At 42.2% G+C, this 27,064-nt stretch overlaps 1 long non-coding RNA gene across 2 annotated transcripts; it reads right to left on the reverse strand.

Annotated features, from left to right (window-relative positions):
• Positions 1-1,050: 1,050 nt before the first annotated feature.
• Positions 1,051-26,633, reverse strand: LOC139186379 (uncharacterized). 2 transcript variants are annotated; one of them, XR_011569921.1, is made up of 4 exons: positions 26,497-26,633; positions 25,974-26,110; positions 20,763-21,494; positions 1,051-1,431 (listed from the first exon to the last, which is right to left on the reverse strand). It is a non-coding gene; the product is annotated as an uncharacterized lncRNA (long non-coding RNA). The 2 variants fall into 2 exon arrangements; XR_011569920.1 differs by lacking the exon at positions 20,763-21,494.
• Positions 26,634-27,064: the final 431 nt, after the last annotated feature.

Genomic DNA, 27,064 nt, shown 5'->3' on the forward strand with positions numbered 1-27,064 from the left:
GCAATAACAGGTTGAAAAAGAAAGAAGAGAAAGATACATAAGAAACACATGATGAAGATAGAATCGCCAGGACCCAGCTAGTAGTTAGAAAGAGATGATAAAGAGAAGGCAGAATAAGGAGCTTGGAGAGTGTTTGATCCCTGGGGACCACTCCTAGGTCAGAGTTCATCCAGCTTCCCAGATCCACAAGAAAGGGAAGGTGAGTTTTCTTGGTATACAGGCAACAGTCAATTACTATTTTTGTAAACTCCCAAACATTTTGCGAAAGAAGGTTTATTATCTGAAATGTGGATAGGCAAAATTTTCCTTTATAGAAAGTCTGTCCCGATCACCTATTTCTGGAGAACATTGCATATAACAGGTGCTTATGTTTTAAAAAGTGAAAGTGTTAGTTGCTCAGTTGTGTCTGACTTTTTGCAACCCCAAGGACTGTAGCCCACCAGGCTCCTCTGTTCATGGAATTCTCCAGGCAGGAATAGTGGGTAGCCATTCCTTTCTCCAGGGGTTCTTCCCGACCCAGGGATCAAACCTGGGTCTCCCACATGGCAGGCAGACTCTTTACCATCTGAGCCACCAGGGAAGCCCATATTTTAAATAAATAAGTAAATAAACCAGAAGGAGTTTCAACTTCTTTCTCCTTGTGAGGATTTTCCCTATACTCTTCTTTTACATCAGAACTCCAGAATCAACAGTTAAGAAAAGCAATAAAAGGACCCCTCATAGTCCAGGGGTCTAAGACTTCACCTTCCTATATAGGAGGCTTCCCTGATAGCTCAGTTTGTAAAGAATCCGCCTGCAATGCAGGAGACCCCAGTTCAACTCCTGGGTCGGGAGGATCCACTGGAGAAGGGAAGGGCTACCTGTTCCAATATTCTGGCCTGGAGAATTCCATGAATTGTATAATCCACGGGGTCGCAAAGAGTCGGACACGACTGAGCGACTTTCACTTTCTCTTTCCTATGCCGGGGAGGGTGCAGGTTCAATCTCTGGTCGGCAAGCTAAGCTTCCACGTGCGTTTAGGACAAAAAAAGAGAAAAATGTGAAACAGAATCAATATTATAACAAATTCAATAAAGACTTTAAAAATGGTTCACGTTTAAAAAAAAAAAAACAAAAACACAGAAAGAAAAGCAATAAGGGACCTGAGGACATAGGAAGGGAGTAATGCAGGATGTGAGGTCAGTGATCTAAGAAGAGGGTTCTGTCTTCTGATACTTGCAGCGGCTCCTGACTCATGGTAAGACTTCCATAAGCCTTTGTTGAATGAGTAGAGGAAGGAATGAATCAGATCATCTAAACTGAGAGATCTTCGTAGCACATTTTTGAATGCGGGAGTTTGTGCAGCCACCAGTCCCATTAACCTTAGCTGCTGATGTGATTAATGTGACTTTTTCCAGAAGTCTTTGGCCTGAAAAACTCAACGCTGAACACCTGAAGAAAAAAAAAAAAAAAGCCCATTGGCAAAGCTTTCTTTTCACAGTGGGAGACTCCCAGTCACCTTGCCAATATCCCGGGGCCCAATACCTTTCTGACTTTGCAGTAACTCCCGAGCCAAACAAATTGCCAAAGAGTTATAAGCTTCTTATTAGTTGGATGGGTTCCTGCAGTCGTTCTGCTGGCTTCACTTTCCCCGCACACATGTTGGTGAGTTGCATGGGTAATTCGTGTGCCTGCAAGTCTGCTCTGCGACGGAGGAGCGCTGGCATTTCTGGGTGAGCATCTGCTCTGTGATCTATGATCTACAATCTCCACTCCCTCCTGCCTTTGCTTTGAACTGAAGTGAAGCAACCCCACTACCCACCACCGAGCAAGCCGAGACCTGAGCCTCGATGAGTGTTACGACACTTGCGTGTTATCCCAGGCCAGCCAGTCACACCAGTATTCAAACTGTGGTGTGATGACAATCACCGTGAACTGAATGAGATGACCGTGGTGGCCAGGGTTGGGCTAGACACTGGAAATCACAGAGGTTTTGAAGAGGAGAGGCACTGGGGAAACCCCATGAAAACCTAAACTAGAGAATTAACATTTTGCTTGTGGCCCTGAACTTATATAGCAGACACTAAACTAGAGAGCTGGCAGCGAAACAGTACTTGTCACCCAGGTCAAGATCAATTGGATCCTTTAGGGTAATTTATTCATGACTACTGTATACCACATAGTAGCCAAAACTTTACTGATTTTTATGGACAGGATCTCTATTAGGGTAAAAGCCCACTTTAGAAATCAAACTGTCCTTCTCAGTTAACAGCCTTAATTCACAAGTTCATACCCAATCCTCATCTCATTTTGTTGTTGTTCAGTCATCAAGCCATGTCCGACTCTTTACAACCCCCTAGACTGCAGCATGCCAGGCTTCCCCATCTTTCACTATGTCTCAGAGTTTGCTCAAACTCATGTCCATCGAGTCAGTGATGCTATCTCATTTTGAGTTGAGCAAAAGTTTGCTACCGTACCAACTTCTGTTTTTGTATGGATTTCTATAGGATATGAGATGGGTGTGATAATTTCATGACACAGTGTGAAATGAGAATGCTCTGTCAAAATGTATTCAATGAAAGCTCCTTGAAAGGAATGGTAAGTTGAGATTTCTGTTTTGTTTTCCTTTGAAAAACATGCAAGTCTACAGTACACTGGTTCCACTCTTCTCCTGGATGAGACACAGTTTGTGATGAGGGACCACAAGGTTGATTTCCATACTCTATTCCTATTGATTTAAGCCTCCTCCCCAGGATTAGAAGAGACAATCATTTTATTAACTACAGTCAAGCAGTTATGGGGACTTTCCTGGTGGTTCAGATGGTAAAGCATCTGCCTGCAATGCAGGAGACCCAGGTTTGATCCTTGGGTCAGGAAAAGATCCCCCAGAGAAGGAAATGGCAACCCACTCCAGTACTCTTGCCTGGAAAATTCCATGGACAGAGGAGCCTGGTAGGCTACAGTCCACGGGGTCACAAAGAGTTGGACACAACTGAGCAACTTCCCTTTCACTATTTTCAAGCAGTTATGGAGAAAATCTGAGCCCACTGGATATCCTTGATTCCATCTTTCCTCCCTAGTGGCGTTCTCTTATCGCACCTAGAGTTTTTCACTTAGACATACAAAAAAGATCTTTCAGAGGGAAGCGCTGAGGAGTGGAAAGGCAGAAGAAGAGGAGAGAAAGGGGAGGGACAATGCATCTGCACAAAGTGTGAACAAGCTGGCAAATCCCACCCCCAGGTCTCTGACACACAGGACCTGGGTCTGAAACAGAGAAGGACCTCATGGTGAAATGGAGCATGCTCATGACCCAAGCGCTTCCTGAAAACTTTTCTCTTCTGGTCCTAAAAAGCAATATCACGTGGTGAAAGAGACAATTCTTTGACAACGGCCATCTCTTGCCTGTGCCCTTATTTCAGCAGCTTCAAGATGACCAAGAGGGACTTCCCTGGTGGTCAAGGGTATAAGACTCCACACTTCCATTGCAGTGTCCCCAGGTCCAATCCAAGGTTGGAACTAAGATCCCACATGTCTCAGGGCCAAAAAGAAGACAACAACCGAGACATGCATGACTTTCTTAGAGTCTAATCACAGCAGAGAGGACCTTCCCAGTTCAGTCCTTTCCAATTCCTTGTAATCACTTTATTAGCTGAATAAATCTGCCACCCAGGGTTTTCTAAAGGCTTCATGACTCATACTTCCTCATCAAGAAATAGATCATGATAAACCAATATTATTTATAATCATTGTGTACTAGACTTCTCGGGTGGCATTAGTGGTAAAGAACCTGCCTGCCAATGCAGGAAATGTTAAGAGAAGCGGGTTCGATCCCTGGGTTGAGAAGATCCCCTGGAGGAGGGCATGGCAACCCCCTCTAGTATTCTTGCCTGGAGAATCCCATGGACAGAGGAGCCTGGCAGTCTGTAGTCTATGGGGTCACAAAGAGTCGGACACAACTGACTAACACACACACACACTGAAGAAAATCACTGAAGATTTTTCAGAAAGTAGAGATGACTTAATCCATCAGTGTTACTCTAGATCTAAAAGCAGGAGAGGCCTTCCCAGTGGCTCAGTGGTAAAGTATCTGCCTGCCAATGCAGGAGACCCAAGAGATATGGGTTCAGTCCCTGGGTCAGGAAGATCCTCTGGAGAAGGAAATGGCAACCCACTTCAGTATTCTTGCCTGGGAAACCCCATGGACAGAGGAGCCTGGCAGGCTCCCACAACAATAAAAGCAGAGAGGCAGATAAGGTTTGGTCTAATTCCTACTTGCTCTTCTTTAAGAAAATCATCTCCTTGTTATACACCAGTTTGGCCATATGAAAATAAACTTGAATACAGAATTTTACTTCTTAAAACGATGCAGAGAAAACTCTAGTTGGAAATGATTAAGCAATTGATGAAATACTAAGTATCTTATTTATTCTCAACATTACTGTGATCAGAAAGCAAATCTGTGGTTCCCTTTGGAGTAGAAAGGGAAATGAACTCTGAAAACGGGGTAAAAGTTCCAAAGTCATGTAATATGCTGATACCAGAGGAAACTCGGTGAAGGTTAGACCAGAACCCTGCATTATCCACTCACCTTTTCCCTAAACCTAAACTGTTTTCACAATAATAATGTATTGAAAAGGAATGGGGTGAATTGGGGAGACAAGAAGACTACACTCAGAGCTGCAGATGCATCAAGGAGCTTGTTCATAAATTCTGGTCTTAAATGGCTGATAAAAACCAGAGCAAGCCCCACCTGAGATGTGCAGAGGACCCATCCTTTTGGTAACATAGATCACCCATCTCTAGATTGTTCTGATCTCCAGAGAACAGAATCCTCAACACCTTCTCTGGGCAGAGAACACCACAGTCATTTTGCACCTAGCAGCCAGTCTCCAGCATCTGCAAGGTATCATTTTATTCAGATATTTTCCTGAGCTTTTTCATGTGTACACGGTGCTTTGACAAACCATTTCTTCCTTCAACAAACACAGCTTGGGTGTGGAATCAAGTCCCAGAAGTTCCAGTGAGCAAAGATACACAATATTTATTAATCTCCTGAGTATATGTGCATGTATTTTAACCTGCTATTTAAATTGTAAGGCTTTCTGGGGAGATGAAAAAAAAAAAAAAAGACTAAAAGTGGGAAAGGCAGTGATATCAGTTCTATGCAAACAAAGTTAATGTGGTTAGTGCACGCCAAGATTAAATGTGATCAAGTGCTTCTGTACAAGGGGAAAAGCCCAGACTGAAAAATAGAAAACTGCCTCCGTCCTTCTTTGCCAGCTTTCTTAAAATAACTACCATTGTGTTGGATTAAAAGGCATTTGCTGAAGATTTGGTGAAGAATTAAGCGTATTTGTTATTCTTTCAAAACAGAAACAAGAATAAAAGGAAAGCTGTTAGCCAACATTCTCTTAGAAGATAAAGCTTTCAAGATAGCAGAGTATCTGGGTCAGTGGGGAACCTCTGCAAATGTTCTCTTGATTGGCAGCTCTTCAGACTTTGAGCTGCACACTTGACACTTCCTCCTCCACCCCCAGTCCAGAGGCTCGGCAGACTTGATCACTGAGAAGTGGTCTGTTCAAGTGTCCTGTGGATGAGGGTGTCAACCCTGCCCAATGGTTAAACCTTCATCTCGCCAGTATAGAACTTGGGGACCAGAGAGAAAAAAAAGTCACATTTGACAAGCAGAGAGAAAGGAACTCCAGAATGTCACTCTTAATAGCTTTGTTGCTATGTTTGATGGCTCTTCTTCCATGCCTCCGTGACAAAAGAAAATAAAATTTCAGGATATTTTCCTAGAGATGAGCCCCAGTCCAGACACCCAACATAGGTATGGGAAAAGCAGCCTGTTCTGGAACAAGCCAGAGGTTCTGCAGTCAGGGGAGCCTGGGAAAGCAGCTTCGACAACACCCCGAACATGTGGGTCTGATCTGGAGCCCTCGATAGCGCCCCCTTGAGATGAAAGGAAGAAGGAGGGCAGCGTAGACACAGCTACACTTTGGGGGTTCATTCTGCCCCTCGACTGGGATTCATGAAGACTGGGAGCGCTTTCCTCAAATATCAGCAACACGGCGTGGCACCAACAATCTCTGTGCTTTCAACTGACTCTTTGTATCAAAGACAATCCCAGTGTGGACATCACTCTTGAACAGTGATTCTCCAGTGGGGTGACTCCCCCACACCCCCCACCCCACAGGACATGTGCCAGTGTCAACAAACATTTCTGGTTGTCACATCTGCCACTGGCATCTCACGGATAAATTCCTATGGCGCACAGACCACCCTTCTCAACCAGGAATGATCTGGACGGAAGGGCAATTTTTCCGACGTTGAGAAACTCTGCCCTAGAGGATGGAATGAAAATTAGTTTCTACCTTTTTTTTTTTTTTTTCCCCATAAAAGAATGTTTTTGGTAAGTTTTTAAAACTCCACAAGAGAGCGTCCCAGGGTTTACACTTTTCCTATTTCTGTTCTCCTACCATATACACCAAGATTTTCACAAGCTGCTCAAACAAAACGACTAGGGAACAATCTCTGGTGGCAAGAAAAAGATATTCTGAATATACAGCACAACTTGTTTCTCTGCATATGCTTATCAGTGGACCCAGAAAACATACTGGATGCCTATCACATTCAAGCCACTGCTGGTTACAATAGGCACGCATATACACTCAGTCATGTCCGACTCTGTAACCCCATGGACTGTAGCCTGCCAGGCTCCTCTGTTCATGGGATTTCCCAGGCAAGAATACTGGAACGGGTTGCCATTTCTTTCTCCAGGGGATCTTCCTGACTCAGGGATTGAACCCACGTCTCCCTCATCGGCAGACAGATTCTTTACCACTGAGCCACCTGGGAAGCTCTTTCAATAGGTATGACAGGTAAAGAGGTGTCAGAAGCAATTAGAATAAAAACAGAGAGAGGAACATACTTGTGGAAGATTAAACTACAATATAGAAAGCATTAATAAGAAAACCTAATAAAGCATACATCTAGCTAAGTATTAAAATTAGAAGTTAATATTGATGTTCTATGTAACTATGTTAAGGAAATTAAAACTTTAATGACATGTAACAAGTTTAATACCTGCTGACTAATTTGCTTTGGGGGAGGATTATTAAGCCAGTGAATGCCTATCAGTATTATTTTTAACTTTCAAATTCTATAAATGAGATTCTTTTTTCAACACCACTAGAAAGCCACCAGGAGATTGAATTGGCCCAGCATTGCTTAAAAACAAAGTGCTTATTCCAGGGCAAGACTGGGAAAAAGAACTGACCGAGCTCAGGCTAAATTGGCATACATCATTCTTCATGCAATCAAAGATTGATAATTTCACAAGAAAGAAGTATAGAGTGAGGCGACAAAAAGGGAAGTCTTTCAAAGTAAACACACAAAACCCTCTTTTTAGCTTCATTTTGCTCAAGAAATGAAAAAGGAAACTTTGGATCACCTGAATTTAAAATAGTGAGAGAAGTCAAAAATAAAAATAAGAGGAGAACATCCATTTGAGTGAAAAGGAATTTCCCACGGCCTAAGAAACGCACTGAACACACTAAACACTCAGCTAGAACAGCACTTAGCAATTTACAACTGACTCTTTTCCTTCTGGGTTATTAAATCCAGACCTACAGTGACTCTGTGCTTCCAAGGTGGCGCAGCAGGTAAAGAATCAGCCTGCCACACGGGAGATCTGGGTTTGATCCCTGGGCTGGGAAGACCCTCTGGAGAAGGGCATGGCAACCCACTCCAGTATTCTTGCCTGGAGAATCCCAAGGACTACAATCCAGAGGGACACAAAAAGTCGGACACAACTGAAATGACTGAGCACACACAAGCACATAAGGACTATGCGATCAGAAGTAAGAACTTTACAGCAGATAGAGCCTGCAGTCAGGTGGCATGGAGCTGCTCCCTCCCTTGGGAAAACCTCTGAGCCAGCAAAGACAAGCCCGGCTGCCCCACAGAGGCTCCACTTCAGATGTGACGCTGAAGGACAGGATCGGGCAGTCGGTTTGTGACTCCCCATTTGTCCCAGCACTCAGCAGTTGAGTGAAAGAGATACATCACACCCAAGTTCTAGGAGCTATACAACCATGTTGGAACAATGAAAGGGATTTGGGGTCCATCATCCATGGGTCCCCATCCATCAGGCAGATTTGGGGGTCCATCATCCATGGGTCCCCATCCATCAGGCAGAAGAGGATTAAAAACTTGACGACTCTGGGAAGAGTAAGTCCTGAGGCTGAAGTTAGCACCCCTTCTTTTGCTTCTTAAATTGTCTACTGTTGGTTCAAGTCGAGAGGGGTCCTTATACTGCATCTCCACCAAATCAGCATCTCACAGGCGGATGTCAGCATCTCACTGCTGTCTGGAGCAATGTTCCTTCTTGTTTGCACATTTACACTTTGCTTGAAATCTAGAATGTCATGACCTGGCATGACAACCAATGCTGTGAGTAGCTGCACTGTTTATTGCAGTTTACTGGTCAATTTTGATACCCACTGCTGCCTGCTTCCACAAAATCTTTCATCGGTTGCAAGGGGCACAAGTCAGGGCCTTAATAAAAATACTTTTAACTACTTAATGTTCCACTTACCAAAATTTTACATCTTTCAGATCAGTTCATCAGCATTGAGAAAAAAAATGCTCTGACCCACATAGAGAATCAGATATACAAGCCTTGATCTCCTAAACTTGAACCTCTCACCCTCAAAACCAACCAGCTAGAAACTTCAGACAACTATTACCCCTTCGTTAAGACCCCTTCGTTAAGGAACATGCATACCCTCATATTCCTTGGAGCACGTGGAAATGTGTTGACTAGACAGCACACTGCACTTTTGCCTTTGAAGGATGCCTAATGGTCCTACCGTCAATTCTGTGAGGACCATATAGACAAACTAACATACTTCCTTCTGCTTAGAAGCACTGAACCTTAGAAAGGAAGCCCTTTACAAGGCTGGTGAATGTCACCCTCCGTGGAATACGTGAATTCTCATGACAACACCCCAAAGTATTGACCTGAGAATCTGCTGGAGTACCTGCAGGTGATGAGGACTTCAAAGACTTAAACTGGCACCTAATCTGTACGTGGACATGGCTAGTATTTACTCCGTTATTTCTACCATCAAGCTAAGCTAAAATAGGTTTTCCTAATAGCTCTTCCTATTAGTCATAGTTTTAGCCTCTGGATATCCTCAGAGGTGCTGGGCTCCAGTGAAAGTTCTCGCAATTCCATCTCCGCAGGATGCCACGCCTGTTATCAAGACGTGGCCACTGGGAACAAGGAATATCTTTGGATCCCAGTCCTGAAAAAAGTGAAAGTGTTAGTCGCTCAATCCTACCTGGAGCAAAGTCTTGTTGAGACCTGCAAAGAATGACTCTTCAAAGCAAACCCAGAGTCCCTAACAACTTATAAGCCATAGTTTGTTTAGCGATAAGAACAAAGTTGAGTGATGAGCCACAGCATTTTTAAAAGAGCAAGAAAAAAAAAAAGACTGATTACATATAATCACATATGTTGAACTCTTTCTAGCCTAGATATAATCTGAATATAATGAGTATTGTTACAAGAGATCAAGATAACAATAATAACAATAATTTTATTTATAAACCATTTTCCAGCCAACGTGCTTCAGGCATTGCATGATCATTTACAATGATTAAAACGCTATTAAAAACACAAGTGAATAAAACACAAGCTCTTCTTCAGATACAAAATGAAGTAATGTTAAGAGAATAAGAGGGTAATCCTAGAAGTACAGAAAAATGACACCAGGTCATGGGAAATATCACAGAATGATCTTTATGTTTTTCCACTCTACTTACTCAGGGAAAAAACATCTTTTAATTTTCTTCACCAAGTCTTCTAATATGTTTGTTTCTTAAGTGCCACCTTCCTCTTAGTTCCTGTTCTTTATATTAAAATGTCTCTTTCCTTAGGTCAAGATCTAGTTTCTACATCCATTCAATCAAATTTACGTAACTAATGGGTTTATTTTTTTTAATAAATAAATAAAAACAAAAATATTAGAGTGATTTGGCCATTTTTTAAAAATATTGGCCTTTTTCGGGTGTCCATCATGTATTTTGGGCAGATGACCAATGCCATTTAAAAATGAAACATGGTCAGTGACTGAGAGCAAAGCCCACATGACTAATTTCCAACATTTTAGCCATCATGACACGCTTTCATTCTGAGTTTTGCAATAACCACTAACTCCCTCCTCCCTTCAAAAAAGATGAGGATGGTGTGAAAACACTGCTGGTGACCTACACCACAATCGTTTCCTCCCTCTCCCCACTTTCTCCCTTGCCAAAACAACACTATTTTTATCCAAGTATCAGGGGGTCATATGGAAAGTGGTCCCCTCCCCAAGTCCAGGGAGAAAATGTGGGCTCTAAGAGTTCAATGACCTCTTTGCCAGCAGCAAGCTTGGTGCCAACTATGCCCATGAAGCTCTGGTCAAAGGACACAACAGAAAGCCTGATTGGAGCATCCCAAGAGAGGTTGTCCTCCCTGCGTGCCTCAGACTCTGTGTAGATGTGATCTTTACAACCAGAGCAACTATTGTGGGACCAAAGATGCAAAACCAAAAGACCAAGATAGCACAGTGGAGTGGAAAGATGGAAAGACACTCGTCCCTGAGGAATTAATGACACCAAAGTGGCAACCACCCTACACTGCATTTTTTCTTATATAAGATAATCTTTCCTCTTTGTGTGTGTGTGTGTATGCTAAATTGCTTCAGTCGTGTCTGACTCTTTGTGACCCTAAGGACTTGTTTAAATCCATTTAATTGAGCATCCTCCCACTTGCAGCTAAACAGTTTAACCAACTCAAAAGGCATCATTTTTTTTTAATATAATTGAAGTAAATTAAATACTACAGGGATTCATAATTTTAGGAGACACTATCACACAACTGAAAGCACCTGGAATCTTTTAAAACAATTTGAATATCCACAGACAACATATACATGCTGTAAGGTAGGTATTAATCTACCAAGCATATTAACAGATATTGTATTTTTTAATTCTTATAATTCAATGTCATATAAGTATCATTTCTTTTTACAGATAAGAAGAAACAGAGAGGCCAAATAATTTGCCGAAGATCACACAATTTGGAAGTGTTAGAGCCGGAATTCAGAGTCAGATTTTCAGAGTCAAAGCCCAGATCACTTTCCACGACATTTTCTGCTACGTTGACTGGATTCTCATGTTCTTAGACTGACTCTGGACAATGATCTTAACCAACTTTAGGTTACAGTTGACTGACGGTGAAGTCATATCAGAACCTTGGTTGAAATACTCTACTTAACGTGAAGTGTTTTTTGTTTTGTTTTGTTTTTGTTTTTATCTTTGATGAACTTCAGGATCCTGTAACAATTTGGGTTCAACTTTTACTGACAAAAGCTAAAAACGCATTGCCCACAGTTGATACACTTTTCACTAACCAAAAAAATTAAAAAGGCAACTAAAGGAGATGCCAAGGGTCAAGACATATAGATCCATGCTCTTGTGAACCTTGTATGATTCTAAGGTAAGTGGACAGCAAACAAGTAAGTAGGTAAATAAAAAATGGTTTCGATTAAGAAAACAAAATAGGAGAAACAACATTGTAAGTCAACTATACTTCAATTAAAAAAAGAGAGAGAGAGAAAGAAGGAAGAAAAGAAGAAAAGAAAGAAAGGAAAAAGAAAACAGGAGAAAGAAGGACCAACCTTAGATAAGGTGATTGTGAAAGACCTCTTACTTCAAAAGCTGACGTTTGAACTATTACATTCATGAAACAGGTGACTTTGAAGATATGGGAGAAAATATTTGGCTCAGAGGGAACAAGAAGGGCAAAAGTTCCAAAGCATCAATAAGATGCCCATCTTCTAGGATGAGCATTGACGTCACTAATCCAACCTGCTCTATCCAGTTGCTCCTCAGCCTCTCCACTAGATGTATAAGATATATTTTTTTAACTCATTAGATTTTTTTTTCTGGGTGCCTGATGTCCTCTGCCAGCATTCAAAAGTTGTTCTGTGGATTTTACTCAGCGTTTAAATGTTCTTTTGATGAATTTGTGGGGGAGAAAGTGGTCTCCCCGTCCTATTCCTCTGCCATCTTAGGACCCTAGATTTTTTTAAATTCATTTTATCTAGTTATTTATTTGGCTGTGTGAGATCTTAGTTACAGCACACAGGATACTTGTTGCAGCCTAAGGAATCTCCTTGTGGCACATAGACTCTCTAGTTGCAGCAAACGGGTTTAGTTAACTCCACGGCATGCGGGATTTTAATTCCCCAAATAGGGATCAAACCTACATCCCCTGAACTCCAAGGCACAGTCTTAACCACTGGACCACCAGGGAAGTCCCTAAGGTATTTCAAATGTTATGTGTCAAAACCTGAACTCCTCCCCTCCACACCGGACCCTGACATCTTCTCCTCTGCAGTCATCTCTCTCCCAGATCTCAGCAACTCCATGCTTTCTCAGGTCAAAGCCCTGAAAGTCATCTTTGATGCCTCTTTCTCCCACTCACCTCCTGTGATCAGTCCAGATCTGTTCTCACCACCTCCAGGGCTGCTACCCAGTGGAAACAACTGCTTTACCTGTAACCCAGATTATTACAAAGGACTGGGAGGAGGATACGGCCAGTTCTGCATGTAGGGTACAAAATTTAAGGAAGTACTTAGTCTCAGGGTCATTCGTCTGTTAATGGACTGAGTAAGAGAGAAAAGCAGATTCTGAGTAGATTAGTATCTTAGTCCAGGTAATATGTGATATACTTGGATTGCGTGCCAACTTGCTTCAGTCGTGTCCAACTCTGCTCTATGGACAGTAGCTTGCCAAGCTCCTCTGTCCAAAGGGATTCTCCCGGCAAGAATACTGGAGTGGGTTGCCAGGCCCCCTTCCAGGGAATCTTCCTGAGTCAGGGATCAAACCTGCATCTCTTACATTTCCTGCACTGGCAGGCTGGTTCTTTACCACTAGTGCCACCTGGGAAGCCATGCTTGGATTTTTTAAAAGATGGATATTTAAAAAGTTGAGCCAACAGAATTGCTGGTGAATTATAGGTAGAAATTGCCTCAAAGGGAGGAAGGCTGATGTGGTAGGAAATGGTAGGTTTGTGGGAGACTGGGTTAAACAAGTTTTCAATGAAGATGGAACAAAGAGATCTATTTTTGTAAATGTTAACATGTTTATTTGAACATTCACTGGAATGAGTGAAACTGAAGCCCCAGTATTTTGATCATCGGATGCGCACAGGCAACTCATTGGAAAAGTCCCTGATGCTGGGAACGATCAAGGGCAGAAGGAGAAGAGGGAGTCAGAGGATGAGATGGCTGGACAAAGAACATGAACTTGGGCAAACTTCGGGAGATGGTGAGGGATAGGAGGTCTGACACACTGCGGTCCATGGGGTCGCAAAGAGTTGGACACGACTGAGTGATTGAAACAACAACAAGATGTTTATTAGATATCCAAGTGGAAATATAAGAGAATAGTTCAAGAAGCATGGAGTACAGGGAAGAGACCAAACTGGAGGCAAAAAGTCATGAGTCCTCAGCATAAAGAAGCCATGAGCCCAGGTGAGTTCACCGGAGAAAACTACATGTGGCGAAGAGAAATGCCGATACCCAGCAGCGAAGGTGGAAAACATAAACACCAGTCTGGGAGACCCCCCTCACAGAGAAGGTTTCCCACTCTCTGACACCTTTGGGTTCCACCTACTTCCAGAAATCTACATTTCTCTGGCCTCTTTCTATATATTTACAGTCATTTTTCATTCCCTCCCTTGACGATTATTTCCTCCAGTACCTTCACTAATCCGCAGCCGTGGCTTTCTAGACCTAAAACCATTCTCAAAAGTCTTTAAACTCAGACAATTTGTCCGTAACTTCATTGTGACATATACATGAAAATAATTATGTAGATTGAAAGAGGATTTATTGGCTAAACTCAAAATTATGTTTTATCTCCTTTTCTTTCTGACTGAAGACAATGGTGCTTGTGCCAGTGAGAGACAAGGAAAACCACCAGCAGTTTACTCTTTTAAAATTATCCTGGGTGCTTGATGACTCACTGGCACACGCAGGCTATCTTTTTTAATTGAAGTATAGTTGATTTACAATGTTGTAAATTTCAAGTGTACAGCTAAGTGATTCAATTATATATATTCTTTTTTCAGATTCTTTAGTATAGATTATTACACGGTATTGAATAGAGTTCCCCATGCTCTAGAGTAGGACTTTGCTGTTAATCTATTTTATATATAATAGTGTGTACTGTTAATCCCAAACTCCTAATTTAGCCCTCCTCTCCCTTCACCTTTGGTAACCATAAGATTATTTTGCAAATAAGTTCATTTGTATCGTTTTTTGAGCTTTCACGAATAAGTGATATTATATGATATTTATCTTTGCATTTTAACCTCACATCACAGAAGTGGCCCCGAATCCTATTCCTAGAACAGCCAAGCAGTGTTTTGGTGACCTCTGATAGTTTGTTTCTACAAAACAGAAATAGACTCACAGACAGAGAACACAACTGTGGTTACCCAGGGGGGAGGCGAGGAGGGGGAGGGATGGATTGGGAGTTTGAGATTAGCAGATGCAGACTACTGTATCAATACATAGGATGGATAAACAACAAGGTCTTACCATATGGCGCAGGGAACTAAACTCAACAGCCTGTAACTGAAAAGAATATGAAAAAGAATGTATATATGTATAACTGAATCACTTTGCTATATAGCAGAACATCACATTGTAAATCAATTATATTTCAATAAAAAAATTTTTTTAAAAGGAAAACAAAAGAAGATGGAAGAGGAGGTGAAGGTGAGTGATTCCAAGGGGGAAGGTGGACTTGTTAACTCACTTTATTTATCCATTAACTATATCTCACACAACCTACATGTGCCCAGAGGAAGCCTAGAATTCTGCTCCAAAGTTCTAACCCCTGAGCCACACGCTGTTTCCTCCTGAATGGTCGGAAGCCCTCGGGGTCATCCACAGACCCCTCTCCCGGGGCGTGGCTCCTCCAGCCAACGGCAGGTCATCTGCTCCTAAAGGGTCTTTCCACTGTTTGTTTTCTCTCGCCCTTATCACAGAGGTGGATGGTATTAGATATGTTTCTTTTTAGCAAGTATGAGGTAAGCAGAGGTCACCTCAGTGTCAAACAGAGATGTAGAAAAGCAGATATCGTTACAGTGCAAACCCGCCAGCCCGAAGTACAAACAAAAGAATTCTTTCAGCGACACTTCAAAACCAATTGAAACCATAGTGAGGCTCTGGGGGCCACTTTCTAGACAGAAGTCAAGCCAAAACCTTCAGGCTCAAGGGCTCTTCTGTCCTGAGCTGATACAGGGAGGCAGACATGTCCCTTCATTTTCTCCAGCTCAGACCCAGTGATGGGGGTCACCCTGGTGACTGTTTTAGCAGGCAATTCAAAGTGACAGAGACTGCAAACAAAACCTAGAAAACCCTATGCTGTACAGCCTGTAATCCTTTAGTGCTCAGTCTATGCCAACCCCTAAGGTGGGAGAAAGCCCACTTCCTCAGAGCTGCCATCGACTCAAGCCAAGAGGAGAACGCGAGAACACAGGATGTTACTCTGCATTGATCACCTCACCTCTGAGCTCCAAGATAGCAATTACCTTACCTTTCTTTTCTTCAACATTCAAACTTTCAGGGCTTTGCACAGAGTAGGAACTCAGTAGCTCCTTGGGGATCAAATTCCCTGTCTTTTAAATCTCAGGATCTAAAGTCTTTGTATTTTCTTCTCCACCTCTTTTTTTTTTTTTAACAGATTTTCTTTTGATGTGGACCATTTTTAAAGTCTTTATTAAATTTGTTAGAATGCTGTTTCTGTTTTACGTTTTGGATTTTTGACTGTGAGGCACGTAGGATCTTAAGCTCCCTGACCGGGGATCAAACCCACACTCACTGCATTGGAAGGTGAAGTCTTAGCTTCTGGATCACCAGGGAAGTCCCTGTATTTTCAAGTTACAGTTCAGGATGCCTCTAGATCCAAAAGAATCTCTCGCTCTATTCTCATTTACTTTCCATCCATTTAATTTTGGTTAATCCTAATCTTACTAGTTATCCCTTTCTGTTTTCTGTTTTTTCACAAGCCCTGAGTCTTTTTAAGGATCCTTTTCCCCCAGATCAAGCCCGCAACTTGCTCTTTTCTTCCTCCTGCACACCCACCGCCTTTTTCGCTGGCTATTCCTCCTGCTCTGTCATATATTTTATTTTGTTATCGCCCCCACCAGTTGCTGTCAGGCTCAAGCTTCTCTACCTCCGCAAGGTGACCCGTGAAGAAATCAAATCATCCATCAGTCTTTGAGTCATAACATGATAAAAGGTGCTGTATGAGCTACTCTGAGAAACAATATAATCCAACCATTGCTCAGGGGCTATTTCCAGTCTGTCGCAAGTTTTTACTGGTTTACAACACTCTACCACCAAAAGCACTCATGCCCTATACTCTAAGAATTTAATAAGCTTAATGTTGGCAGACTGAATTACAGCCTCGGAGTGAACAATACAATTTGTTCTTCATTTCACTGTTATAATAAATGGATGAGAACATGTAACCAAAATTATTATTAATTATTTCATAAACACACTTTATAAAGCTTAAATACACTGTAGAAATTTTAGGTACTTTACTGTTAAGAGTTAAGTAGTACTGGTTCCATGATAAAGCATTAACTAGCTCTGCAACTTTGGGCTCATTGTTTAATGTCCTGGGTCTTAGGTTTGTGCTCAGTCACTCAATCATGTTCGACTCTTTGTGACCGCATGGACTGTAGCCCGCCAGGATCCCCTGTCCCCGGGATTTTCTAGGCAAGAATACTGGAATGGGTTGCCATTTCTTCCTTCAAGGGATTTTCCCCACCCAGGGATAGAACCTGAGTCTTCTGCGTCTCCTACATTGGCAGGCAGATTCTTTACCACTGAGCCACCAGGGAAGCCCTGGGTCTTAGGTAGTATATGCAAAAAAAAAGAAACAAAAAACTCAGGATAACAATATTTTCACCTGAGACTCCTACCTACCTATCTTTCTAATTTGGTCTTAAGTGAAACCACTTCCAAGATATAAGCATCAATCTGATAAGTCGACAGCAAACCCAGCCCATTTCATGGCCTGTGAATGTTAATTATTCACAGTGAAACCCACCATCTCTCATTATTTTCATGAAGGTTCAACACACTAAGAAATGTAAAAGCACTTTGAAAAATTATAAAGCAGTATGCAAATGTAATGGATTATTTTTTTTTTTAAGTTTTTTTGATGTCACCATTTTTTTTAAAGTCTTTATTGAATTTGTTACAATATTGCTTCTGTTCTATGTTTTGATTTTTTGGCCCAGAGGCATGTGGCATCTTAGCTCCCTGACCAGGGACTGAGCCCACATCCCCTGCATTGGAAGTCTAAGTCTAAACCACTGGGCCATCAGTGAAGTTCCTCAAATGTAATGGATTAGTATTACAGAATATGAAGAACTCCTTCAATGTGCTGGCTAATTACATAAAGAACTAAGTAAGGTTCAAACAAGAAGTGCTATAGAATTTCAGCAGAGACCAACATGGATCAAAATTGAGGGGAGAACATGGATTCATTTGTGTAAAGATCTATTGTGGCATCACAAAGCAGACTATAGTATCTGCTATATCTCCATCAAATTCAATGACATTTGTATTCAAGAACCAATTTTACATAACTAAAATAAAAGCCTTAGTTACAGTGGGAGAAAAAAAAATCAATAATGCAGGGGTTTAAGTAACAGAGAGGTTGATGTCTCTCTCATGTTATAACCCAGAGCAGCAGGGAGAACAGGTCTACTGTACCTGGTCATTCATGGACTCAACTTTCTTCTAGAAGATGTCTTTGTAATCTTAGAGGAGATTGGCGTCATCTCTAGGATCAAAGCTGGTGATCAGCTTATCAGTGCTCCAGCTCAAAGGAAAACAGCATGAAAAGCATGTTTTCTGGCTTAAGCCGGAGGTGGTAGACATCACTAGGAGTTATATTCCACCGGCCAGAACTTAGTTCCATGACTTAACAGATTTTGGTGGAATATCAGCCATCGAACTAGAAGACTTTGTAAAGAATATGGAACTTGAGACAAGCATTGAAAGATATTTACGGTAACAGCAGAAAGTCTAGAAAGACCTATAATTATAAATGGTAATTTCCTAGGTCCCTTCTTTGCTGCTACCCAAGATCCTATTTCTTACCTTAGTCCATGAAATTTTTTCAAACAAATTCTGGAGAAAGAATAAGGGAGCACTGTTCCCCCCTACCCCATCAAAAAAAAAAAAAAAATACATATATATATATACACACATTAGCAGGCACAGTGGTAAAGAATCTGCCTGCCAATGCAGGAGGCGTTGGAAACTTGGGTTTGATCCCCGGGTTTGGAAGATCCTCTGGAGGAGGAAATGGCAACCTACTCCAATATTCTTGCTTGGAAAATTTCATGGACAGTAGAGCCTAGAGGGCTATAGTCCAGGGGGGTGCAAACAGTTGGAAACAACTTAACGCACACATATGTAATGTAACACACACACATATGTATAGTAGACCTTTGAAACAACGTGTAAGACCTTTATAATAATGTTTAAAACAATAATGTGCACAGCACAACAATTTCCCCTCAGAATAATCAGTATAAGAATGCACCTATGAACAAAATTTACCAATATTACAAATGTTTATAGAGATAAAGATTAATTTATAGGGAAAAAAATGAGCAGTGGTTTTTCACTGTAACAATTTCTAAACAAGGCTCTCTAAACGGTAAATATAATTCAGGTGACAAAAGCAACGCCAATTTAAAAAAAATTAAGAAAGTGAATTTTCAAAATTTTAAAAATGACAGGCGGAGTTGGAAGGGGTGCAGCAGTAAGTCTAAATATTCTGTAATTAGAGAAGATATCACAGAGGTTGTAATGAGCTAGCTCGGAAGGATCGCTTGGAGCTCTCCAGATGGGTAAGAGCAGAAAGGTTTCCTCTCCATTTTTCTCTTACAGTTGGGTAAATCCTCAAGCAAATGTTCATTCGCCTCTGGCTCAGCTTAGATTCTCATCCCGTTTAGAACCTTCTCTCAGAGGAGACCCGTTGGACCCAGGTTCTCCACCCAGGGAAGTAGAATATTTAACTCAATTATTGTTGTGAAAGCAATAATAAGATGAGAAATCTCCCTTCTGGCATTAGGAGATGAATACCTGTCAGCTCTCACCTCTGGGGCCAAAGTGATCTTCAGATGGAATTTACCCACAGCCACCCATAATGGCTCACTCAATCTGAAGGCTTCTGTTTGTAAATGCAGCCTCCCTTGAAGGAACACAGTCTTCATTTACAGGAGCCTGGGCCTGGGAAGCCCTTATTTATGCTACTGCAGGACAAACAAAACATCACACGGCAAAAGAGGGGGGAAAAAAAGTAAATAAAGTTCCTAATAGTATCTCCCAAGATTTGGCCCCATTTTGACAAAGGATGGTGTCCTTGTTTCTACAAGCTTTGTTCTAACACCAGGACTGGGCTGAGATCTTGGGTTTAGATGAAAGATCAAAACTGATAGCATTTGGCTTGTCTGCCTCCAGGGCAGCTTAGAAAAGGGACCTGGTGGGTTGTTAAGTTGTTGACATTTTCAATACTAACTGTGCTATTGACTAAACAAGAAGTAATTACTCCAGCTACTTGGAGCATACATTGTCAAAAAATCACCCAGCTTGGTGGCAGTTCTCAGAGTTAGGGGTGGGGCTTTGAAATCCAGAAGAACACATGCCATTCTGGAAATTAAAAATCACCGCCGAGAAAATAGTGAGCACTTCTCAGAGAGTAATAGCAACAGTTTCTAACGATAGAGTAGCAATCAAATGCTTTGTCTCAAGTCATTCAGCACCAAAAGCTTTGTTCTAGAACCTCAAAACGATGTAAGCTTCATGTTATAAAGAAGCAAAATATAACCCAGAGAAGTAAAATGCCCCAGAAATAAAACATAGCTTGGAAATGATAGGACAGATTTTTCTGACTGTTCCTTGGGGGCTGTAAGTGACCGTGGCCTTAATTTAAGATCAAGATGTGATTCTGACATAGTCAAGAGTTCTGCATAGAGCTGATGGAACACAATATTTAGGATTGGGATGGTCCCAGTAATCCTGCATCACCAAAACTCGACCTTACACTTTGCTGTAAAAACTTGGAACCAAGCCCGGGACACAGTGCCCTTCCAGAAGCTTTTCCTCTGGGACACACAGAGTTGTGTTCCACACCCAGTCCCTCTTTTGGAAGAACCCCCTGATCCTAGTCTAGCCCCTCAGCTTCATACTTTTCCCAAATCTAATTTTGGTTCAGAGCTTGCTTTTGCCGCAAAACCCTTGTCTTAACCCTTCTAAATGAAGAAGTCTCCTAGGTTGGAATGACAAAAGTTCTTTGCTTATTTTTGTGCTGGTTTTGTTCTTGAGCCCATTGCCTAAAATAACCAGCAGGAAGTCACCGCTGTGCTTCTGCATGTGAACACATTTGTCACCATCAGAACCCTTGACCCATAAGAAACAATGATTCCTTTATTACAATAGCTATGATGCTTGGTAACATTTTCCCCTGAAAGAGGTCTATGTATTTAGTTAGCTTCACTGGCCATCTAAAGACCTCTGCCTCTTCCATGAAGGGCACCTCATTTCTATAGTTTAATTTTTATTTCTCTAGGCTGGGTAAATAAGTTAGACTGATGTGCAAAAATTGGGTAAGAATTAGATACTTACTTTAGGTATGTTCAGATCAGATCAGTCGCTCAGTCGTGTCCTACTCTTTATGACCCCATGAATCGCAGCACACCAGGCCTCCCTGTCCATCACCAACTCCCAGAGTTCACTGAGACTCACGTCCATCGAGTCAGTGATGCCATCCAGCCATTTCATCCTCTGTCGTCCCCATCTCCTCTTGCCCCCAATCCCTCCCAGCATCAGAGTCTTTTCCAATGAGTCAACTCTTTGCATGAGGTGGCCAAAGTACTGCTGTTTCAGCTTTAGCATCATTCCTTCCAAAGAAATCCCAGGGCTGATCTCCTTCAGAATGGACTGGTTGGATCTCCTTGCAGTCCAAGGGACTCTCAAGAGTCTTCTCCGACACCACAGTTCAAAAGCATCAATTCTTCGGTGCTCAGCCTTCTTCACAGTCCAACTCTCACATCCATCCATGACCACAGGAAAAACCATAGCCTTGACTAGACGAACCTTTGTTGGCAAAGTAATGTCTCTGCTTTTGAATATGCTATCTAGGTTGGTCATAACTTTCCTTCCAAGGAGTAAGCGTCTTTTAATTTCATGGCTGCAGTCACCATCTGCAGTGATTTTGGAGCCCAGAAAAATAAAGTCTGACACTGTTTCCACTGTTTCCCCATCTATTTCCCATGAAGTGATGGGACCGGATGCCATGATCTTCGTTTTCTGAATGTTGAGCTTTAAGCCAACTTTTTCACTAATAAACCAATAATTCTACAAGAAGGAAGGGGAAAATGTGAAAACACATCACATTATCAGATGGTCTTATAGCATGGTCCCTTGTGTTTCTCAAGCTGACAAAATTTTGGTATAAATTGTGGGATTTATATATTACATAGCTATATAATCAGACTTCCTTGGTGGCTCAGCAGTAAAGAATCCGCTTGCTAATGCAGGAGAGTCACGTTCAGTCCCTGGGTTGGGAAGATCCCCTAGAGAAGGAAGTAACAACCCCCCCAGTATTCTTGCCTGGGAAATCCTAGGGACAGAGGAACCTGGCAGGCTACAGTCTATGGGGTCGCAAAGAGTTGGCCATGACTGAGAGACTAAAGAACAAGAGGCTATGTAATTAACTCTACTGAAGGTTAGTACAAACTTCTGTAATTACTGGAGGACAAGGGTTAAAAATCACATTGGTTCATCATTTTCCCAAGTGTGCTACAAGGAACATTAATGAAGTGGAAAGATGGTTTCCATGGACAAATAATTCGGGTAAGTAATGGATCAAAGAAAATAGATTTCTTAAGTATTCTTCTCAGGGCTTTATTATGTGAATATTGTTATAATATTCACCAAGAGGTAGACCAACACCCACTGTCTTCCCATCTTAGCTGCCCACGACTTTCTTTTTCAGTGACTATCTATCTCATGGGACTAATGCTCTTCAGATTAATAATAATAATAAACACTGCTGACCACATTTGCATGCTCACTCTGTATCAGGCATTGTGCTAAGCTAATCATATCCCATCTCATGTAACTTTGCAGGGACTCTCAATCATAGGTCACATTAAATCCTCATTTTACAGAAGACATGAGTTCAGAGAAGTCAAGCAGCAAGTCTAAACTCACACAGCTGGCAAGCTGCAGAACCAGAACTCATGTCATTCTGACCCCAGAATTGTATCCCCTTGATGCAGATCCCCTTATTGTGAATCTGTCCTGCTACATCAAATGAGGGAGATAACTCCCTCCCTTGCTGTTTCCTGCTGAACTTGGATGAGCATAACTGCTTTGGGGGAAGAGGGGAAGAGAGAAAAGGAAAGAAGTTGGGGGAGGGGGGCATGATTTGGTTTAGATTAAAATAAAGTGATCAGATAAGTCATTGCTATTATTTTGAGGGTTTTGAGGGAGTGGAGACCCGGACAGGAAAGACCATTCCTTACTGACAGGATGGGCAAGAGAACAGGTTTCTGGTTTTGACAGGTATATATTAAATTCATCTTTTTTTCAACAAGGTGCAAAGGAAAGCAAGAGGCTTGTTTTATTTTTCACAAATATTTCACATTGCCAAGGTGACCGGAGTAACATCCCAGCCACAAAACTAGTACAAACCACAGGCAGCCAAGGGAAACCAACGCAGCTCTAAAGGTAGATTCCAAAACGAAACTAAAAATTTGAAAATTAAACAGGGCGGGGGGGGGGGGGGGGCGGGGGGAGCCTGCATCACAGATTTAAAAAGACTGTCATTTTCTTTAAAAAGTGTTTAACTGCAAATGAAGCACAAGGTTTTTGCTAGTGCCCATGTTCTTATAGGGCCAGTTCTTCCACAGTAAGCCCACAAATTTAAAAAACAGGGAGGTGGGGGAAAACTGCCCGTACAATTTAATTGAGTTTCCTGGAGGGACAAGCTGAAACCAACCAACTTTTCCAGACTCTGGGAAGGAATTTGAATCTCACATGCCCAGTGGGAGCAAGTCTTCATCCGCATTTTAAGATCCCTGGGGTTTCTCAAAAGCTTTGGAAGTTTCTTGGGGAGGCCAGGAGCATTCAGAAACTTAAAAATAGGGAGTGCTTCCCTGGTCACATTTTTTTTTCCACCTGATTTAAATTCATTCTATGGCTCACCCGAAGTTCAGAATCCCTGGCCCAGAAAATAGAGTTACAATGTCCTTTAAAAGTCAGGGATGGACAAGGAAAGGAGAAACCACCCAAGGCAAAAGCCCCAAGGATCCCCTGAGACCAGAACCTCTTCCCCCACCCCCACCTTCTCCATCGCATCAACCACCCACGGTTTATGGCCCAGCTGCGCCGCCCCCCCCCCCCCCACCCCGAGCAGCCAGGAAAGGCCCAACCACTCCAGGCTCTGAAGGGTCTAACCAGGCAGAGGGTCATTTGTGATGCGAGCAGTTTCTCAAAGGGATCTTCTGCCTGCTGATTTTGTGGTCAGAAGTCCATTTGATTCTCATCCCTGCAAGTCCTGCTTTACCAAGACCAGAGAAAGGCCAGATTTCTTAGCCATTAACAGTCAGGCTTCCCTGGTGGCTCAAATGGTAAAGAATCTGCCTACAGGGCAGGAGACCCGGCTTCGATTCCTGGATTGGGAAGAGAATGGCAACCCACTCCAGTTATTCCTGCCTAGAGAATTCCACAGACAGAGGAACCGGGCGGGCTACAGTCCATGGGATCACAAAGAGTCAGACACAGCTGAGTGACTAGCACAACAGCAGTCAGGAAAACCAAGAAAAGCTCACCCTAAGGAACTTCCCTGGTGGTCCAGCAGTTAAGAATTTGCACTTCCACGGCAAAGGGTGTGGGTTCAATCCCTGGTTGGGGAAGTAAGATCCCACATGCCCCTAGTGTGTGGGTGCTTAGCTGCTCAGTCGTGTCTGACTCTTTTGCAACCCCATGGACCATAGTCTGCCAGGCTCCTCAGTCCATGGAATTTTCCAGGCAAGAATATTGGAGTGGGTAGCCATTTCCTTCTCCAACTGTCACTGAAGACCTATCTTGGAAAAGATGCTGTGCTAGGTCCTAGGAGATAGAAAACTAAAAACCCCACAATTTCTTTCACCCTCCTGCAACGGGAGCTCATGATACAGTCAAGGAGGTAGAGGATGGTAGTGTTGAAAAGAAAAGGCCTTCAGTAGAAACATAGAACCTGGATGCAGAGAAATCACAAAAGGTCTTGCTCAGAAATACTGGGTGTTACAAACCATTTTCTGAAGGTTAGAGAATTTTCCATGCAAACATTCAAGTATAAAGTAAGCCCAATGCTGAAACCCTAAGAAGATTATATCTGTCAAAAATGTATCTATTCTCTCTCTATTTGGTGTTTCAGACATCTGATCAAAGAGACATGAAGAGATGAGAGAGGGTTCAGTATAAAGACTCTAGAAATGGACTCAAAAACCTTTGGTGACCTTTTCAAACCATAATCATGATCAGTTTCTGAGAAGTCTCTTGGTCCCATTTCTGAATCCATAAAGTGATAATAAATTATCCTTGGCACCACCCTCCTCTCTAGGATGTTGAAAGAATTAATGAGATGGCATCTATAAGATGCTTTGAGTTCACTGAGAGATGCCATGGAAGCAAAATAAGAAATACGGTTATCATTGCAGCTCTTCTAATCCAGTGAGCTTCAGTGGAGTTTAGAAATATCTCCATTCTTTCTTCACAGCTTTCTCTCCCTAACGTTTAAAGGTTGGCATGACTGATTCACGGAACATGACTGAGAGCAACCAACAAAACGGAAAAGAAAAGCTGAATGCAAATCCTGTGTTTCTGCACAGGAGGTCAAGCGGAGCAAAGAATACAGCCTACTTCCTGTCCCCCCAATAGCTCAGGGCTCCCTCTGGCTATGTGGCTGTAACTTATCCACACTCAGAAAAAAATTATTCACTTTCCACTCTGAGTCAGAACCTTTTGGTCTCCAAACATACTGACAAAAATGCATCCATTTGAGTCATTTTATGTTTGGGATGTTTTTCCCCTAAGCACACATTTTTATCTCCTCTGCTTGGCCTCCCTTCAGAAATAATGGACTTCATTTGCATCTCATTGATTTGTATATATTTGTATACTAATCCATTAGAAATGTAAACTTTTTCCCCCCTTTGCAGACAAGGTATACTGGATCCTCATTAATTTCAAGCTCCTTGATCCTTTCCCTTGATCCTGATTTTCGGTTTGTTACCTGTATTTGTCTGTTTTGCTATATTCTTTGACCAGTCTCTCTGTCTGGGGAGATGGAGGAGAATACCGAGACCTTTTGGAGATGCTCCTGATAGGATGACTTTGGGCACCTGGGAGAGGTGGGTTTGCCCTTTGCATTACCTCTGTCCATGTCGCAAATTCACACATTCGACATGGGAGGTGAAGACTGCTCCAAGACAGTTTCACAAGTTAAGAATGTGGAAAATACCCACATCCTACTGCAAACACTGACCAAATGAACTCTTCAACTGAGGCAGCCACTCAATAACAACAGCAGCAAAAAAAAAAAAAAAATAGCAAGAAGTCAAACGAAAGGAAATATGCTTAAAGATTTTTGTAAAAAAGCATCACAGACTCAATAGACACGAATTTGAGCAAACTTGGGGAGATAGTGGAAGATAGGGAAGCGTGATGTGCTGCAGTCCATGGGGCCTCAAAGAGTCAGACATGACTGAGCAAATGAACAGCAACAATTTTAGTAAAACACTTGAATGAACGCAACAACCTTCAAGGCAAAGACATTGCCATTCTCACCCTCAGTGGAGCAGCAACTTCTAGTCTCTCTAGCAATAGCCATGACCTCCAACAGCCTTCCAACCAAACCTAGAATCATGCCAGCTCCAAATAGTAAACAAGATGGCTATGGTAGTTGATCTCATCCCACGGTAGACCTTCAACAGAAAGAAAAAATAATTACAATTTTCCTGAGCCAAATGGTACTTACTATTCAGGGTGTTTATTTATTTATTTTGTAATCCCTATCCCTCCAGCACAAACTCTCTCAAGCTCAGACTGGTCCGTTCTCAGTTTGCCCATCATTTCCCAGCCCCAGAGAACATGCCTTTTAACCTTTTTCTTCTGCCAGAACTAGGTCAGATATTCTGGGAAGCCTTGTCTGTCCAATCACCACACAGGGATTACTTCCTTTTTCTGGAGCATCTTTAGAAGGCATCTCTCCCTGGCACCGAGCACAGATGGTTCTCCTACTGTGTTTGCCAATCACTCTATATTGAATTGCTTAGCAGGTGCGGGAACACAAAGCTCAGTAAGCACATACCCTGGCTTGAGCGGTCCCCAGTCTGTTGTGGTAGACAGCTTGGCTTCTCAGAGTCTGTACAGTCCTAAGGCAGAGGTCTTTGTGATTTTTTCTATTTTCTTTTCAGCAGCTTCCTGACTCAGGTAAGAAGCACTCAGTGAATAAGGGTTGATTCAGATATGCAACCAAAGAAGACTCTCCCAAAGACTGATGCTTGAAAATGCTTCCTTTTTAACTCAAAATTTCTAACACACACCAAAATTTAGCCCTCTGAACAAGAGCTATACTGCTCCATTCCTTTAAGCATTTTCTAACTACCATTTACCAGCTCTCTAATTTAGGAATTCTGGAGGGGTCTGGAAAGGACAGTGGCAGGGTGGGGGTCGGGGAAGGGTGGGGTGGGGGTGAGGTGGTGATGCATTTGCATAACAAAATATGTTTCTAGTAAGACATTCCAGTCCCTTGAAATTAAAAAGAAACCCAAACAAATTTGCAAGGATCAGGGGCAGTTCTTAACCTGCCTCTTACCTCCAGCAAACAGCTCAGTCATTCAGAAGGTCTTTAGAAGGTCCCTCCGCCCCCCTCCCCT

This window comes from Bos indicus, chromosome 13 (genome assembly GCF_029378745.1).
Source record: "Bos indicus isolate NIAB-ARS_2022 breed Sahiwal x Tharparkar chromosome 13, NIAB-ARS_B.indTharparkar_mat_pri_1.0, whole genome shotgun sequence".
NCBI classification, from domain to species: domain Eukaryota; kingdom Metazoa; phylum Chordata; class Mammalia; order Artiodactyla; family Bovidae; genus Bos; species Bos indicus.